This window comes from Dendrobates tinctorius, unplaced genomic scaffold (genome assembly GCF_039654945.1).
Source record: "Dendrobates tinctorius isolate UK_male_01 unplaced genomic scaffold, ASM3965494v1 ptg000029l, whole genome shotgun sequence".
Lineage (NCBI taxonomy): Eukaryota > Metazoa > Chordata > Amphibia > Anura > Dendrobatidae > Dendrobates > Dendrobates tinctorius.
This window is the reverse complement of record NW_027361697.1, coordinates 1551478-1568083: the sequence shown is the minus strand read 5'-3', so window position 1 is coordinate 1568083 and position 16606 is coordinate 1551478.

The window sequence follows — 16606 nt, the reverse complement described above, 5'->3', positions numbered from 1 at the left end:
GTAATGCATATCGAAATATTAGTGCTCGTGCATATGGCTGTATTATGTCCTTAGATAGAGGAACATAGAGATTTTTCATCATAGGGTCCAATATATATTTTCGATACTAAACAAAAACATGAAATGTCTCTCGGCATTGTTAGGGGGCTTAAGGAAATATCACAGATGCTGCAAAATTGAGGAGCTTCATTATCTCACATTGAGGCCCCGTACTCGTAATTGTTGCTATCGCAATGATGTTGGATTCTCTCACACTTGAGGAGTACCGTAATACTTTTGCTCAGTTGAACATCAAAACAGTTTTCCAAATCTTTGAGATTTTTATTGTGCACAAGATAGCTGACAAAGAGATAGTGCCCAAACCAACAGTGCCGCTATAAATCTAAAGACCCCCCTAAACAATAGATCCAATATCAGCGGGATCAGCTGAACATCTAATATGTGTGAGGGTCTCTCCACTCCTCTGAAAGATTATATAGGTGAATATTAGGATCGCTTGGTTTGAATTTAATCACCTGACCCTTTCACTTAGCTGATACTTGATGATTCTGATAACCCTGGAAAGCTCAGCTGAGCCAACCATTTATGTGTATGGTGAAATCGGAAGACATAGCCGTCAGGCAAATGATCAGTATGTCAACAGTTATCTAATATGTTTGGTTAGCTTAAAAAGAGGCTACTACACTCAACCATAGCATACTCTGTGCAGGCATCGTTTACAGGGTTGCACCAACCTTTTGTATAGAATTCGCCTAGTGCCTCTAATGGTCCGGATAAATGTAAGGCCAATACCCTTTTACAGAATTAGGATTCTTTCTGATGTCCGCCATTGTTGGTGTGATCTCAGATCGCAATGCATGAACTGGCCGAGCGTCTCCCGTCCTGAACATAACAGCTTCATAAATATTTCTATGAGGCTGTCACGCTTGGTTCAGGAGATGCGCGGTCAGTCAGTGCATTGTGATCCGAGATCGGAACAATGATCTCAGACGTTTGAAAGAGGCCTTAACTCTAATCACATTCAAGTGTGAAATACATTTTTAAGAGTACTCCCTAATAATACAGCTCAAGTCCACAAGCCAATAGAGGTGCTCCCACTTTCAGGAGTACCACTTTAACTTTGGTAATAGCAGCACAGTTTGTTTAACAGGAACTCTTGAAAAAAAAATTCATTAAAGGTGTTGTCCACTACAGTATTAGGACAACCCATTCTTAAATTAAATGTTCAACCCCGATAAAATAATAAAGTCTATGCTCACCTCCTGTGTCGGTGCTTTTCCCGTGGTGTCATCACTTTCCCTCCCTGCGGCTCTTATGCAGTGTTGAGACACGTGACGCTGGCGCCTAATTGGAGCTGGCATCACTGTCTCCGCCTTTGGACAAACTGAACATGAAGAGGAAGTCTAGGCTACTGCTGATCTCCGGCTTCCTCTTTATGTTCAGTTTGTTTTAGTTGATCTATGAGCATCTATTGGACCAATGTCAATTAGCAGGAGGAGGATTGCAACAGATTACAGGATCTTTACAGCTTCCACTGTTACCTGTAATAATTTCACTTGTCCTCTTCTCACAACATACATGCATTTCCAGTTTTCATCCCTGTCTTGCCATTTGTCTAGTTGTAACAAGAGTACTGTACCTGGTTACTTGGCAGCTCTAAAGAGGTCTACCATGGACAGGTTTGGCACTATCTACTCTGTTTTCCAGAACCCAGTTGTTGCCTTGGTCTTCAACCCTTTAAAGGGAATCTGTCACCCCATTTTTGGACTATCAGCTGCCGGCACCGCCATCAGAGGCTTATCTACAGCATTCTGTAATGCTGTAGATAAGCCCCTGATGTAACCTGAAAGATAAGAAGAACAAGTTATATTATACTCACCAGGGGGCAGTCCGGTCTTGGTCCAATGGATGTTGCTGTCCGGCGCCTCCCATCTTGTAGCGGTGATGTCCTCTTCTTTGCTTCCCGTCGCGGCTCCAGCACAGGCGTTCTTTACCTGCACTGTTGAGGGCAGAGTAAAGTACTGCAGTGTGCAAGCGCCAGACCTCTCTGACCTGGTCTGGCGCCTGCACACTGCAGTACTCTGCTCTGCCCTCAACAGGGCAGAGCAGAGTGCGCCTGCGCAGGAGCCACGATGGGACGCAAAGAAGAGGACATCACCATTAGAAGATAGGAGGCGCCGGAGCGGACGGCTACATCTATCGGACCAATTTTTCTTATCTCTCAGGTTACATCAGGGGCTTATCTACAGCATTACAGAATGCTGTAGATAAGCCCCTGATGGCAGTGCCGGCAGCTGATAGTCAAAAAATGGAGTGACAGATTCCCTTTAACCCCTATATAGGATCTTAACAGGGATCTCTAGACTGGAGCCACAGTTAGCTGCTGTTCAGTGTTGCAAACTGGCAAATGAATAGTCCGGTAGCAGGGTCAGAAATGAGAGCTCAGTACAGGGGCAAAATCACAAGGCAGGAAAGTAGTCAAAAACGAGCTGCAGTCAAACATCGGGGATGTCTACAGGTATTCAAAGCAGGATGCTAAGAAGTTCTCTCTGAGCAAGTCAAATTATAACTGGCAGTGGACTGCTGGCTTTCAGGAGCTTAAATAGCCTGCATCCCCACCCAGACCACACAGAGGAAAACAAACACAAAAAAAATAATTCCTGATCTCCCAGTACGGATAGAACTACCAGAACCTGAAAATAAGGAATTAGAGTATTTTCCTCGCGTCTACTACAACTAAAGCGCGGTTCTGCCTGGCGACAGAAGCAGAGACAGGAAAGGCAAACACCGAAAAGTTATTACACTAGCGCTCTAAGCAACCTGTTCCTATTATTATGCTGAACTTGTTCTGCTTGCATCAGTGTTCTCCTTAAATACCTGTCTAGGTCCAGATCTCCTCTCAGATTTTCAACAGGGCTCTCTGACAAATGTGGAGCAAAATTCTGGCATTTGAACTGTCAAGTCAGAAGGCAAAAAATTCATGGCAGGATGACTTCCAATAATGTGGTCACCGATGTCCTCTACAGGATGTGGTGACACTGGTGAGACCGCAGCTCCTAATACTCCATTATGGGGGCAATCAATATAGTGCAATGTAACTACATGATTTTCTTAGTAATATTATTTAATGCTAAATGACAAATTTCGATGTGACAAGGAGAGGTCAAAAAACAGAATTAATATTGGTAAAATCAAAGAGTATATATTGTTTTTACGACCGTAACACAGGCGGCCATCATTTTGAAGGTGGTCATTGATTTTTGCAGTCACGGTCTACTGCCCACTCGCCTCTAACCCTAATCCACTTCCTTTTTCTGCCCTGAGCCATGTCCTTGTATCATTTAATATATGAGACCTGCTTAGATTTAGCAGAATAAATTCATTGCCAACTTCTGGCTGCTCTGCTGAGTTTTCTGTTGATATTATGGTTTGTTTTCTATTTCTTAGACCAGTAAATCTTTATATGACTTGATCTGATTTTGGAATATACTCTATAACCTGTATACTTCCAACTGTGCCCATTTCATGCAGTAGTCTTGCTCAGTCGACCTGATCTCTTCTACAACTTTGGAGAAGTTTGCATCAGAGCGAAGTAACAATGTTGTGAGTTGGTGTCCAGTGTTACTTAAAAGTAATGTACCAGGAGGTATTTTTATGGAATCTGAGAGCAGCATAACATAGGGCCAGAGATCCTGATTCCAGGGATATGTCACTTGCTCAGAAGCTTGTAGTTTCAGTATAATCAGTGTTTTATCAGCAGGAGATGATCACTGCAGGACTAGGTGCCACATGCCAGATAGTCCAGCTAATCAGTGTAACCTCGCCCAATCCACCGATTGGCAGCTTCCAATCAGTGATGTTACCCAGGGCTCAGCATTCATAGGACTGCAACACCTACAGCACAGAAAACACTGATTTTATCAGACCTGCACCAAGCAGTCCAGTAAATGATACATCGCTGGAATCAGGCTCTATGCCCTTACGCCATGATGCTCTCAGATTACATTGCAAATGCCTCCTGTCAAATTCTTTTTACCAATCTCATGTATTTCTATCTATTGAACACCCTTCTCTGAACTAACCGCTAATGACAAAGCTTATTTATTGATTCTCCATATCTGACTGTTATCGGAATCTGCTTTCCTGTTTTCCTTCATAAGTGGATAGTAACATATGTTAAGCAAAGTAGAAATTTAGAATATTCTCTTCGTCAAAACTAATTACCATTTTTAGAGTTTGGTAAATTAATTTAATAAGTGATATGTTTAAAGAACATAAGAGAGTATAATTTATCATCTTGTAATTTTTCTAATTTAAAGCAATTTTTGAAAAACTAGACGACAACCACCGGTTGTTGTCCACCGGGCCACCAATACAGGTGTTACATGGGTTCTCACTCACACTCCTAAACACCAAACCTGAAAATCTATATAGTGACTGATAAACTGTTTTTTTTTCATAAATAAAAGCTTTGTACTCTGATCTGCTAGAATCAGAAAAAGCTGTATGACAATCCATTCTCAGTAGTAATCCAATAATGATGGTTATATTAGTTGTCAAAAGCATTTAAAAAGGAATGTGTCATCATCAGAAAACGAGCTACATCAGGTTTTTATGTTAAAAGTATTTTATGTCAGGTTTTTAGTTTTTTTTTATTTTTCACAGCACAGTCTATATTCAAAAAAAATAGAAATCTTGCATTTTTTTTTACACCGGTCACTAGGACTATTTTAACCTCATACTTTCTGTTCTTTCAGGAAATTCACATGTACATTAGCTGCAATAAACTGACTCAAACTCCATCTTATGTACAAAAAGCATCTAGTCAGCGTGTGCAAAAGCCGTTGTGAACGGAGGGGAGGATTTGAGGTGTGACACCTCCTATTGTAAATGGTGGATCCTATGTTTTCTGCTAATGTTATCTGTTATTGGAATTCTGTCTGTGACGATAATGAGACTTCTGAAAAGTCTTCTGTAAGGAACAGGAAGTCTGAGTCAAAAAATTGCCCCAGCAGCCGGTGTGAAAATTGCTAAGATTTTTATTTTTTTATGCAAGGTGTGTTATGAAAAAAAATTATTGTCAACATTTTTTTTAAATACATTTAACCCCTGACTTAAATAATAGGTAATTTTTGGATGTAACAGTCATTTTGTGGAACAGATCAAACTAAGAAACAGATTTGAAATTTTTATTTAACTTAATGTACTGTAATAAAATTGCCCTTGTATTATACAAGGTATGTATAATACCTTTTTCTTATAATCATAGCCGGTGTTAGCCATGGGTCAGTCTTGACCAGTACCGGAGCCAACTGGTTTTGGAGGACTATGGCCATCTTGACAAGCATGCTCTTTAGGCTTGTTAATGTTAGGCTCACTTTGTCAAGTGGACCCACTAAGGCTGGCTTCACATTTGTATAAGGAGGAGCTGCGGCATGCTGCGGACTTCCTCCATGAAGCTCCGCCCACTGCCACACCTCCTCCGGTCAGCTCCACCTACATCCGCATACTTCTGCATGTGGCCTGCATACCCTATCTTTAACATTGGGTACGCAGGTCATGCGGATGTATGCGGATGCCTCCACTTGTGTCGCTCTGACGATGCGGAGACCCGCGTCAAACGCATCGTGCTGGAATTTGATGCGGTCGCTGCTTTGTCAAAACGGCGCATGCGGAGGCATCCGCATACATCCGCGCGACCTGCGTACCCAATGTTAAAGATAGGGTGTAGAAGTATGCGGACATAGGCGAAGCTGACTAGAGGAGGTATGGCAGTGGGCGGAGCTTCATAGAGGAAGTCCGCAGCTCCTTCATATGCAAATGTGAACCTAGCCTTAGTCTCAGGTACAGGTGTCTACACAGATAGATTCCGGGTGTTGGTGCAGCTGGCAGGACAGGAAGTGGGAAGCGAGGAGGAGGCAGGAATCTTGGGAGCAGCAGAATGGATAAAGGGCAGCAGGGATAGGAGCATGTTATCGCAGTGTCTACTGTAGGAGAAGTACTCCAATTTAGAGTCTTGAATAACAATTCAAAGATACAGATGTATGTTCTAATGGGCCTTAACAAGACTAGGGAGATTACATCACTGAGCCACAATGGGGAACTTACAAAACCTGATGTGGAGCACAGCAGAAGGCAGCGGAACGAGGTGAAGGAAGCAGAGCCCGGATCCAGGACAGTTATGTACCAGTCAAGCTAAAGCTGGAGTGGACATGGATTCTACTGTAAGTATGATACAAAATGGCTTGAATACACCTGGATCTGGACATGTTATTCTCATGTTTTTATATTACAAAATTTGGCAATTTAATTGCAATTTTTACTTTTATTAAATTTCCTTTCTCAAGAATGGAGTGATTTTTAATTCTACCCTTTAAATCTTATTTCCTTAGTTATCAGTCACCACTGAAGTCCTGGCTGAATATGTGCTGCGCTGTTTACAAGCTTTTTTCCAATAGAGCTTGCATGCGCTGCTCTAAAGCTGACTGGGCACTGATAGCTCTGAATATTGATCCTCTTCAGTACAATTGGGTTCCTACTACACTGCAGAAAGAAAGCTGCTTTATATAGTAGCATGGAAAAGTTCATCATTTGGGCCAGCAGCACAACAATGTCTCTGGTCCAAACTGTCAATCAAGCAGGAAAACACCAAAAGCAGAAAACTAAGAGGCAACGAAGCGGAAAAAGTTGAGATAATGTGTTAAAAAAATGGTAATTATAAACCTTGTAATTTCCAAATTACACCAAATATATCTATGATTTATATATCTGTGCCTACAAGCTTACCATGACAACTATGAAGATAAATAGAAAAAGTCCTGGCTCCTGTTAAGTCACTTCATCGTCTTTTGGCACTCTGTACCTCAGTAGCGAACACCTTCATAGGAACAACAAACTGAATTGATTGATTATATTTTTTTTCCTATTGCTCCGGGGATGCTTGTCTAGCTCCCGCTCTATCTGAGAATCAGGCCGTCAATGACAAAAGTACAATGTCCTTCTTGGAACACAATGTCTAATTCAGATCATCCCTGACTTATATTCCGTCTTTTCATCCTAAAGGGGAATAAACTCTTTATTTACCATATCTTTTCTGACATCGCTCTTTATTTACCATATCTTTTCTGACATCGCTCTTTATTTACCATACCTTTTTCATTTTTTTAATTTTGCTCTAGGATACGGTATTTAAATTGTTATAATTTGATATTGCAGGGCATCTGCGGAGTTTTTCCTAAACCATTTTTCCTTACAATTTGCATGCTATGTAGGATTTAACTCATCTGGGGAAATAATTGATGAACGTGGCGAGCCAGCCAGAATGGTGCTCAATGGGTTAAGTCCGCTATCTCCACTGCTGTGTGACCGCCGTAATGTGCTACTGGCCCCACTGTGGTTAAATGAGCTTGTCCCAGCTCTGAGTCTCCTTTATGCTCATGATTTCCTGAAGGACTTACTAAGGCCTTGCATTGCAAAATACTAACATCCATTCTTGAACCAAGGGGGTTAATCCGCACTCGACTTTAGGAGGAAGGAGAAGAAAAAAAAAATTCCTGGCATGAAAAGGGATTTGAAGGTAAAACAAACACAGTCCTCATTTGCATGTCTGCACCCAGATTCTCACTACGGTACATGAATTTTATGTTCCGTATGATGTTCGAGACTAAAATAGGCTCATGGCTGCTTCGCCAGGACAATATATATTTTTTTTCTCCGTCCTTTCCGTTTATCATTAAACAGATGGGTACTTACGACCCCCTTTTGACCATTTTACAAAATCATGATCACCATTCCAATTTACAATGAAAATAAAGTATTCTTAATGTCGTTCCTGAAATCAACAGTTGACCAAATGGGGGATTTTTTTTTTCTTTCTCCTAAAACATTTATTTATTTAATTGGGTTTAATCCACACAGCCCAATTATTTTTTCAGATTTCAGAAACACTTGGATGAATTTGAAACAATAATTTTTCCTAAAGATGTAAACAGTAGGAAGAAAGAGAACAAAGACTGTTTTGTTCACAGACGGTGCTTTGTGCTAACAATGCTTCTTATTACTAAATCACTTAGCTCTCTAGTGGCCCATGGTTAGCACCTGTCACCTTTGTCTTACTTAAAAGCAAAGTTATATTCTGATATATTCTGGAATAAATTACTTTGAGCTATTATTTTACAAAATCCAGAGCTGAAACCCCCATGAATATTACGGTAATTAGTCACTACTCACTATCTTAATTAAGATATGTAAATTAAATTCAATGTAAAAGTGACCATATACTTGCAATAGTTGTCTGCCATAAGCTTCTTCCGCCAACAGTTATTGCAACTAAAGATGAGCAGATTGATCCGTGGAGGATCACTTTCATATGCAACTTGCCACACCACTTCCCACGCTGCTGAAAGGATTATCATCCCTTGTACAGTGGTGGTCAGTACCTGGGCCATCACAGATCAGCATTTTATAGAGAAGCACAATTTGTTCAGAAAAGTCGTTTTTCATCTCCAGAGTCACTGGGTAAGTCTCTCCCCCGTGTAGTTTGTAAGCTCTTATGATCACACTAGTCCTATCTCACTCTCTTCTGTAGAGTGTAAGCTCTTGTGGTCAGCATGTTCCTCTCTCTCCTGTAGAGTGTAAACTCTTATGGTACGTTGGCTCATCTCTCTCTTCTGTATAATTTAAGCTCTCATGTTAAGTTGGCTTTCTTCTCATCTGTACAATGTAAGCTCTAATGGTCAGCGTGATCCTCTCTGTTTTTCCTGTAGAGTGTAAGCTCTCTCTTTCTCCCCTGTAAAGTCTAAGCTCTTATAGTCAGCAGGGTCATCCCTCTGTCCTGTGTAAGTGGAGCACTCCCAGGGCCGTGGGTTACTCGGTACCGGGCCGATATCTTAAAGGGATGTGTCACGGCAGCAGTGACCCGGTCCGTGGCCATGAGCGTCCATGTTACATAAGGATTGATGTGAAATGAAGTCTATGTGTAGATAAGTTCGTGACACTACCTGTGGCTTCTGGTCAGAGGTGACCAGCACTGCAGTGCAGATCCTCTGGGACTGATGGTGTGATGCAGCAGAGTTGGAATAGCTCTCCACAGGCAGAGCTTTTGTCCCAGGGCAGTTGTGATGGAAACGATGTTCCATTTTGTAGTGGTAGATGTAGCAGTGCTGAGTAGGTGTTGCAGAAAGCTGAGTGCAGTTCCAAAGCTTTACTCACAGATCTTGAGTACACGGATACCCACTTGGCGCTGCGTCCTCCAGGTGAGGTGTCCAGCAAACTCCCAGGCAGATGGAGAACACCTTTCCAGAACTCCCTTCAGTGTGTTCCTTTCCTGGCCGTCTCCCTGTGCTGATTTCCTCCCTTCTGTCCAGCACCTTCACAAACAGTGTCCCAAGCCAGCAGACTCAGATCTTGGCGGGAATAACCTCTAAGTCCCTGGATCCTATGTGTCTGCCTTTTCAGCAAATAATTGTGGATTTGGCTGCAGCACTTGCAATGCTCAGAGCCTCTGGTTGATCTAGCTGAGTCCATTGTCCACTCCACTAGTTTTAGGGCCAGTCCCTATACTGCGACCTGATGCCTCCAACTGACGTCAGCCAACGTGGAGAGTCCCACGGACAGTATGGTTGCTGTACCGTGCCTCTAGGATCCTTTCCCTCTTCAGGGAGCTTAATTCTGTCTTTCCCTTCCCTGCAGCTCTTCCTGACATGGAGCTGCTTCACACATGTCTTCTTAGTTTCACTTTCTCCTCATAACTGGCTAACTGAACTTTCTTCTCCCGCTCTCATCTTACTAGTTCCAACCACCTCCCAACACCCTTTACCACCCAGGCAGGGTTGAGATCCTCCTCCCGTAGGGTACATCCAGATGCCCTGTTGCTATAGGGTGTGTGTTGGGTTCAGGTGTTAGAGTCCTGTCAGGTGCTCCCACCTTACCTGGAGAGTGAGACACCACACCTCTGGGTGAGGTGCAGTACCTCTCTGGGGACTGGACTCCCCAGGGGTGCCACATAAACTCTTATGGTCAGTTGTCTCTCTCTCTTCTGTAGAGCATAAGCTCTTAAGGTCAGTGGGCTCTTCCTCTATAAAGTGTTCGCGCTTATGGTCATTAGAGTCCTATCTTTCTGTCCTGTAGAGTGTAAGCTTGTGGTCAGTTGGCTCCTCTTTCTTCTGTAGAGTTTAAGCTCTTATGGTTAGTGGGGTTCTATTTCCTTTCCTGTAGAGTGTCAGCTTGTGGTCAGTTGGCTCCTCTTCTTCTGTAGAGTTTAAGCTCTTATGGTTAGTGGGGTTCTCTCTCCTTCTCCACATATATTTTCCTAGTAATTCAAGCTTTGAACAAATGAAATTCGTTCAAATGTATTTTCCGTACAACAAATTTTGTGGAAAAATTGAGTCAAACTAGAAAATTCAAATTTCAATAGTTCAATAGCTTTTGGCTAGATGCTGGCTCTGTCAACAGTTATTGTAGTTGATCTCCTTATACACATTCAAGCATATTTGTGCTTTCAATGAGGAGAAGAGGTAAGCTGCTGTCAGACACTTCAAGCCTTGTCTTATCAGTTATTTCTACTGACTATGACCCCAGCTTGGCTGACCCTGATTTTGTTTGACCTCGTAGAACTTGACACTAGCTTCACCTCTAACTTCAGTTTTTTCCACTGTTTCTGTACCTGGTTTTGATTGACCATCCTTGCTACAATAAACCAAAAACTGATTACCACTTAGTGTGATGTCACAGCATTTCTTCTTAATTATGCTAGGCGTAAATTGAGTAAGCCCAGAATCATAAACTGTTGTCTGAAGTATTGACTCTACTTGTAGGATGAATATTTACCTCTGATATTACCTCCTACAGTTTATTTTCTGTTATCTTTGCAAAACAGTAATGCATGGCCACTGAACAATTATGTTTGCTGATATGTTGATTACCTGCATTGTCCATGCCAGCCACTTTGTTGGCATTCCAAACAGAGGATGAAAAACTATGCAAACAGATTACGTAATCGAACAATGCAGGTAGGCCTCATTCACATCTCTCTCTGACCTCTGGATGCTGGTTGAAGGTCAGTTGTGAACTATATAAAGAGACTTTTTCCTCTGGTCTGGGTGACTCTACAGGACATCAGCTCAGGTGACTATGGCCCCGGCTGGAAGAACACAGGACTGCTTCAATGACCATCACTGAAACCCCTGAGACATCTTAAAGAATCCAGGTTGGGACAATCGGGTCACTTGGCCACTTACTTCACTGCTCTTGATTAGCTTCCTAAGCTTGTTGTTACCTCCTCTCTGTGTGGGCCCACCAAAAGACACTGGTGGGGGTATTCGGCACAGGAAGCAGCTCTAATCCCGGTGAGTCAGTAGAAGGTTGAGACTCTGTAATTTGCACCATCTTGGGTATTTGCTGGGACTGTTCTGTATGCTATTGTGTGTTGGTGGTTTAATAAATTATTGCCACCATTTTACTCTCACCCTGTGTTGTCTGAATAGTGTTCTGCCCACGTGGAGAGAACGCTGGCGTTCAGTGGTATAAGCCATGGTCCATGCAGTCTTTCTAAAGACAGCCGTGCCAGCGGACAAGAGCACCCACTGACCCCCGTGTCTCCACACTTTGAAATTATAATTCCCCACAAAGACACACCAAAAGATATGAACCCAAAATAATAAAACAAGTGTGGAAGCAGATAAAATTAATGAATAATTAAGATAAAATGTGTCAAACCTTACATGATTGAGGTTAAGAAAAAAACAGATGCTGAAATACATATGGGTGAGAAAGCACCAAGTAATTTACATAAATATATTATATACCACCTAATGTAAAATCTAGTGTAGAATCTAACTTCAGTAATTCAGCATAAGATGACTGGCACCATAGCATGTAATAGAGTATTGAGAACTTAAAGTTTAAAAAGTGACATGAAGAAAGTATAGTACTTCTGATGTTATTTAAAACTATTACATGCTAACCACTTAGAAATGTTCAAATGGTAAGCTCACTCACCGGATCGAACACGTTTCACCTACTGGTTCTTCAGGAGTGGTTGATGATTATAAGCATAAGATATTTACTAAGCAAATAATCAAATAGAGAAACCCCTTAATAAAACATATAACTTGTGTAAGGGAGGGACAGGGCTGTAGTCATGACCTGAACAACAGGTATATTCATGTCCAGTCCTTCCCCTACAGGAAAATATACTCTTCTCTCCTGCATACCTGTATCTCCAGAATAAGCTTCTTCTGGGCACTTTCCAGATGATAGTGATCCCTCTTCCAGGTGACCTTCAGCAATGGAGACACAGTCCGAGTTAACTTTAACACTTTATTTACTGAGTATTTCACACGTTACATCCAAAGTTGTTACATTGTGATATTTGCTTGCTTCCTCATCTTCCCTTTCTGGCTGTCACTTCTGTGCAGTACACGCCTGGACCTTCCTAGATTGCTCCCCAGTTCCTTTCCGGCCTAACCTCGCCATGATAACAATTCCTTCAGCCTGTTTCGCCCCAGACTCAAAATTGTCAGTCACTAGGTTTGGTTGCCTCTGGTAAAGCATCCGGCCCGTCTGTACCAAACTCATCGAATTCTCAGCTTCCTTCAATTCAGCTGTCCAGCCGACTCCTGCCCTAAAAGCATCGGCCCAGGTGACAAGACGCCACATCTTTCTGTTTCTGTACTACATGGGCTGCAGCACTTGAATGTTGCGTGGCTGCCAAGCTGTCCGGGCCTTTAGCTGATGTGGACACTAGGGCACCCTGGCCCCGTCTCACCTAACTTACTAGGAGGTCCTCGCTTACTACCCGGCAGCCCCTCCTATACTTAACCTTCTCTGAACGTCCAATCAGCTATACCTATAGAGCCCCCTAGTATGCCCCCATCTAGTGGCCCGCAACAGAGCTACACTTACCCATAACTATGTAAACTATATACTAAAGTGCCCTCCTCTAATGTCCTCAATAGGATGCTCTGACTTACCCTAACTGTACATGCACAAGTCACATTATATTATGCAATAATACAATACAGAAACACAAGACAATATGCTACAACTTTCTACACAATGGTAACACATACATGTGGCAATACCATTAAAGACGAGAGATAATACATATTTCAATATATCAGTACTGCAGACGTTAATCATAAACATTATAATTTAGCAATATATGACAATAAGTAAGGAGGGGTAATCTGAGGAAGGGAAACAAGAAAGACATTATATCTCACTCCCTTACACTTGCACATGAACAAACAATAATTGGATACTCACAATGGAGATATACATCTCATGCTTTGTGCATAAAAATGCAGGCATTTAGATGCCAACTTGCATTCAAAAAATACAAGCAGACTGATAGAAAGAGATGTCAGCGCATGCGCAGTGAGTGCAGCCAAATCACAATGATAAAATGGCTCTCGCAAAAAGAATCTTAATCCACAGCAATCCTGAGAATGTAGCTCCGGATCATAGGAACCAGGGTTTGCAGAGCCCTGTCTTGAATTAAGTGGAAGTGCACAGGCTCGATCTTCACTCTGTTCACTGTCTATGGGACTGCCGGAAATAGTGGAGTGCTGTGCTTGTTTTTTTCCAACAGCTCCACGGAAAATCAATGGAGCGAAAGTCGAGCATGTGCATCTCTGTCCTAGTCAGAGCCTGGTTCTCAATCTCCAGGACCATGTTCCCTGGAACAGAGGAAAGTTTCTTTGAAATGCTTCTGATAGAGAAATAGATCCTGAAGAGCCCAGCCTGAACTAAAGACTTTAAAAATTGCTGCAAATGTTCTTTTGTTCAAGAAACTATACCCAGAAAGAGTGATAGTAACCAACAAGCGTGTACCTCATCCAGAGACTGGAGCTATTAAGCTTGTTCCAAAGTCCAGCGAGAGAAGATAAAATTAATATTTATTCCAAAATTGTTGAAAACATCTTTATCAGTAAATATTCCATAAAAAATTTAGGCAAAAGGTGTTTAAGACATGGAATAGTTATCACACGTTTTGAACATTTAAAACCCCTGGTACTTAGTCACAACCACTAAGCTTGTGTATCTCTTAAATAACAGTAACCACCAAGATCTCTGTGCCTCTTTGTGAGAAAAATAGATACTCTTAAGGTACTGTCACACTTAGCGATGTACCAGCGATCCCGACCAGCGATATGACGCGGTCAGGATCGCTGGTGCATCGCTAAGTGGTCGCTAGTGAGCTGCCACACAGGCAGATCTCACCAGCGACATCGCTGGGGTCGGGGGTCGCTACTTACCTGTCACACTAGGCAATCCTGCGTCCTCCCGCCCGGCTCCACGCTCGTCGCTCGTCTCTCCACAGGAAGCGCCGCAGGAAGCTGACGACGAGAAGCGGTCCAGCCTGTTCTCGCGTGATCAGCAATAACCAGCGGGCGAGCGCGTCGTAGGTAAGTATCAGACACAGCGATGTCGCTAGCAATGTCGCTATAACGTCACAAGTTATAGCGATATTGCTAGCGATATCGCTTAGTGTGACAGTACCTTTAGTTTCACCAAAAGTGTTTGAGACATTCCTGCGGAGCATAGCACCCTTTCAATTTGTATTCCCCACAAATAATACAAACCTGTAAGTGGCTAACCCTGACTTAGAAGGGTAGAAAAAAAGCAATCACCGCCTAAGAAGCACAGACCTCAACTCTACATGACCCTACTAGTGTTGAGCGAGTATACTCATTGAACGGGTTTTCCCGAGCATGCTTGGGTGTCCTCCAAGTATTTTGTCATGCTCGGAGATTTATGATTTGCAACTGCTAGACAGCCTGAATACATGTGGGGGTTGCCTGTTTGTTAGGGTATTCCCACATGTATTCAGGCTGTCTAGCAGCCGCAAATCATGCAGCTGAGGCGACGAAAACTAAATCTCCGAGCACGCCAAAATACTCGGAGGACACCCGAGCAACGAGTATGCGGTACTCGCTCATCACTAGACCCTACCCATTCGTACATGCAAGTATGATAGATCGATAAGTGATCAGACAAGAAATTCATTTTTCGACCACTGAACCCACATGCCCAGAATTTTGATTAATTTACAGATCATTGAGTTCTGTATTTTAAAAACTGTTCACACCATTGTGATTAAACAGAAAACTCGTGCCAGAAATACATTTCTATTCTCAATGAATTCTCCAGAATGTAAATCACTTCGATTCACTGTAACTTTTAATCAATTTCACCATTTCTAGTGACATTCAATGGGGCTTCTTCTGTGAATCCCGCAGGAGTTTCCACTCGGCTTCCTCATGGTCCTGAACAGCAAGTCTATTATATCAGTTCCCTTTTCCAACTGGACGATCCTCTGGTTGTCTCCTTGTCTGGCTCAATCTTGAGGATAGATTTATTTAATACATATTTGCTTTCCGATAAAGCTATTATCTATAGGATATACCATAAATGTCTGATAGATATGGGTAAAATCCCTGGGAATTTCACTGATTTGAAGGACAGCAGAAACGGTTTCAATGAACATTTGTAGAATATCCTGTCGATGTGCCATAAATGTCTAAGATGGGAAAATGTATTTAAGTATTTCCAGATTGTCCATAGATGGTAAATGTCACTGCATTGTAAAGCAGTTGCAGTTGCATGTGGAGAGCAGGCTATCAAATCCAGATTCCAAAGAGAGAAGGCAGAGAAGGTTTATTGCCATCGTTGTCTTTCCAATCATTGAATATATAAGTGGGTATGAAAAGTATTCAGACCTTTTTTCAATTTTCACCCTTTAATTGCAGCCATTTGGTAAATTTCAAAAAGTTCATTTTTTTCTCATTAATGTACATTCTGCACCCCATCTTGACTGATAAAAACCCAGAAATGTAGAAAGTTTTGCAAACTTATTAAAAAAGGAAAACTAAAATATCACATAGTCATAAGCATTCAGCCCCTTTGCTCAGTATTGAGTAGAAGCCCCCTTTTGAGCTAGTGCAGCCATGAGTCTTCTTGGGAATGATGCAACAAGTTTTTTCACACCTGGATTTGGGGATCCTCTGCCATTCTTACTTGCAGATCCTCTCCAGTTCCGTCAGGTTGGATGGTGAACGTTGGTGGACAGCCATTTTCAGGTCTCTCCAGAGATGCTCAGTTGGGTTTAGGTCAGGGCTCTGGCTGGGCCAGTCAAGAATGGTCCCAGAGTTGTTCTGAAGCCACTCCTTTGTTATTTTAGCTGTGTGCTTAGGGTCATTGTCTTGTTGGAAGGAGAACCTTCGGCCAAGTCTGAGGTCCAGAGCACTCTGGAAGAGGTTTTCATCAAGGATATCTCTGTACTTGGCCGCATTCATGTTTCCTTCAATGGCAACCAGTCGTCCTGTCCCTGCAGCTGAAAAACACCCCCATAGCATGATGCTGCCACCACCATGTTTTATTATTCGGATTGTATTGGGCAGGTGATGAGCAGTGCCTGGTTTTCTCCACACATACCACTTAGAATTATCATCAAAAAGTTCTATTTTTGTCTCATCAGACCAGAGAATCTTTTTTCTCATAGTCTGGGAGTCTTTCATGTGTTTTTTTAGCAAATTCTATGTGGGCTTTCACATGTCTTGTACTGAGGAAAGGCTTCTGTCAGGCCACTCTGCCATAAAGGCCC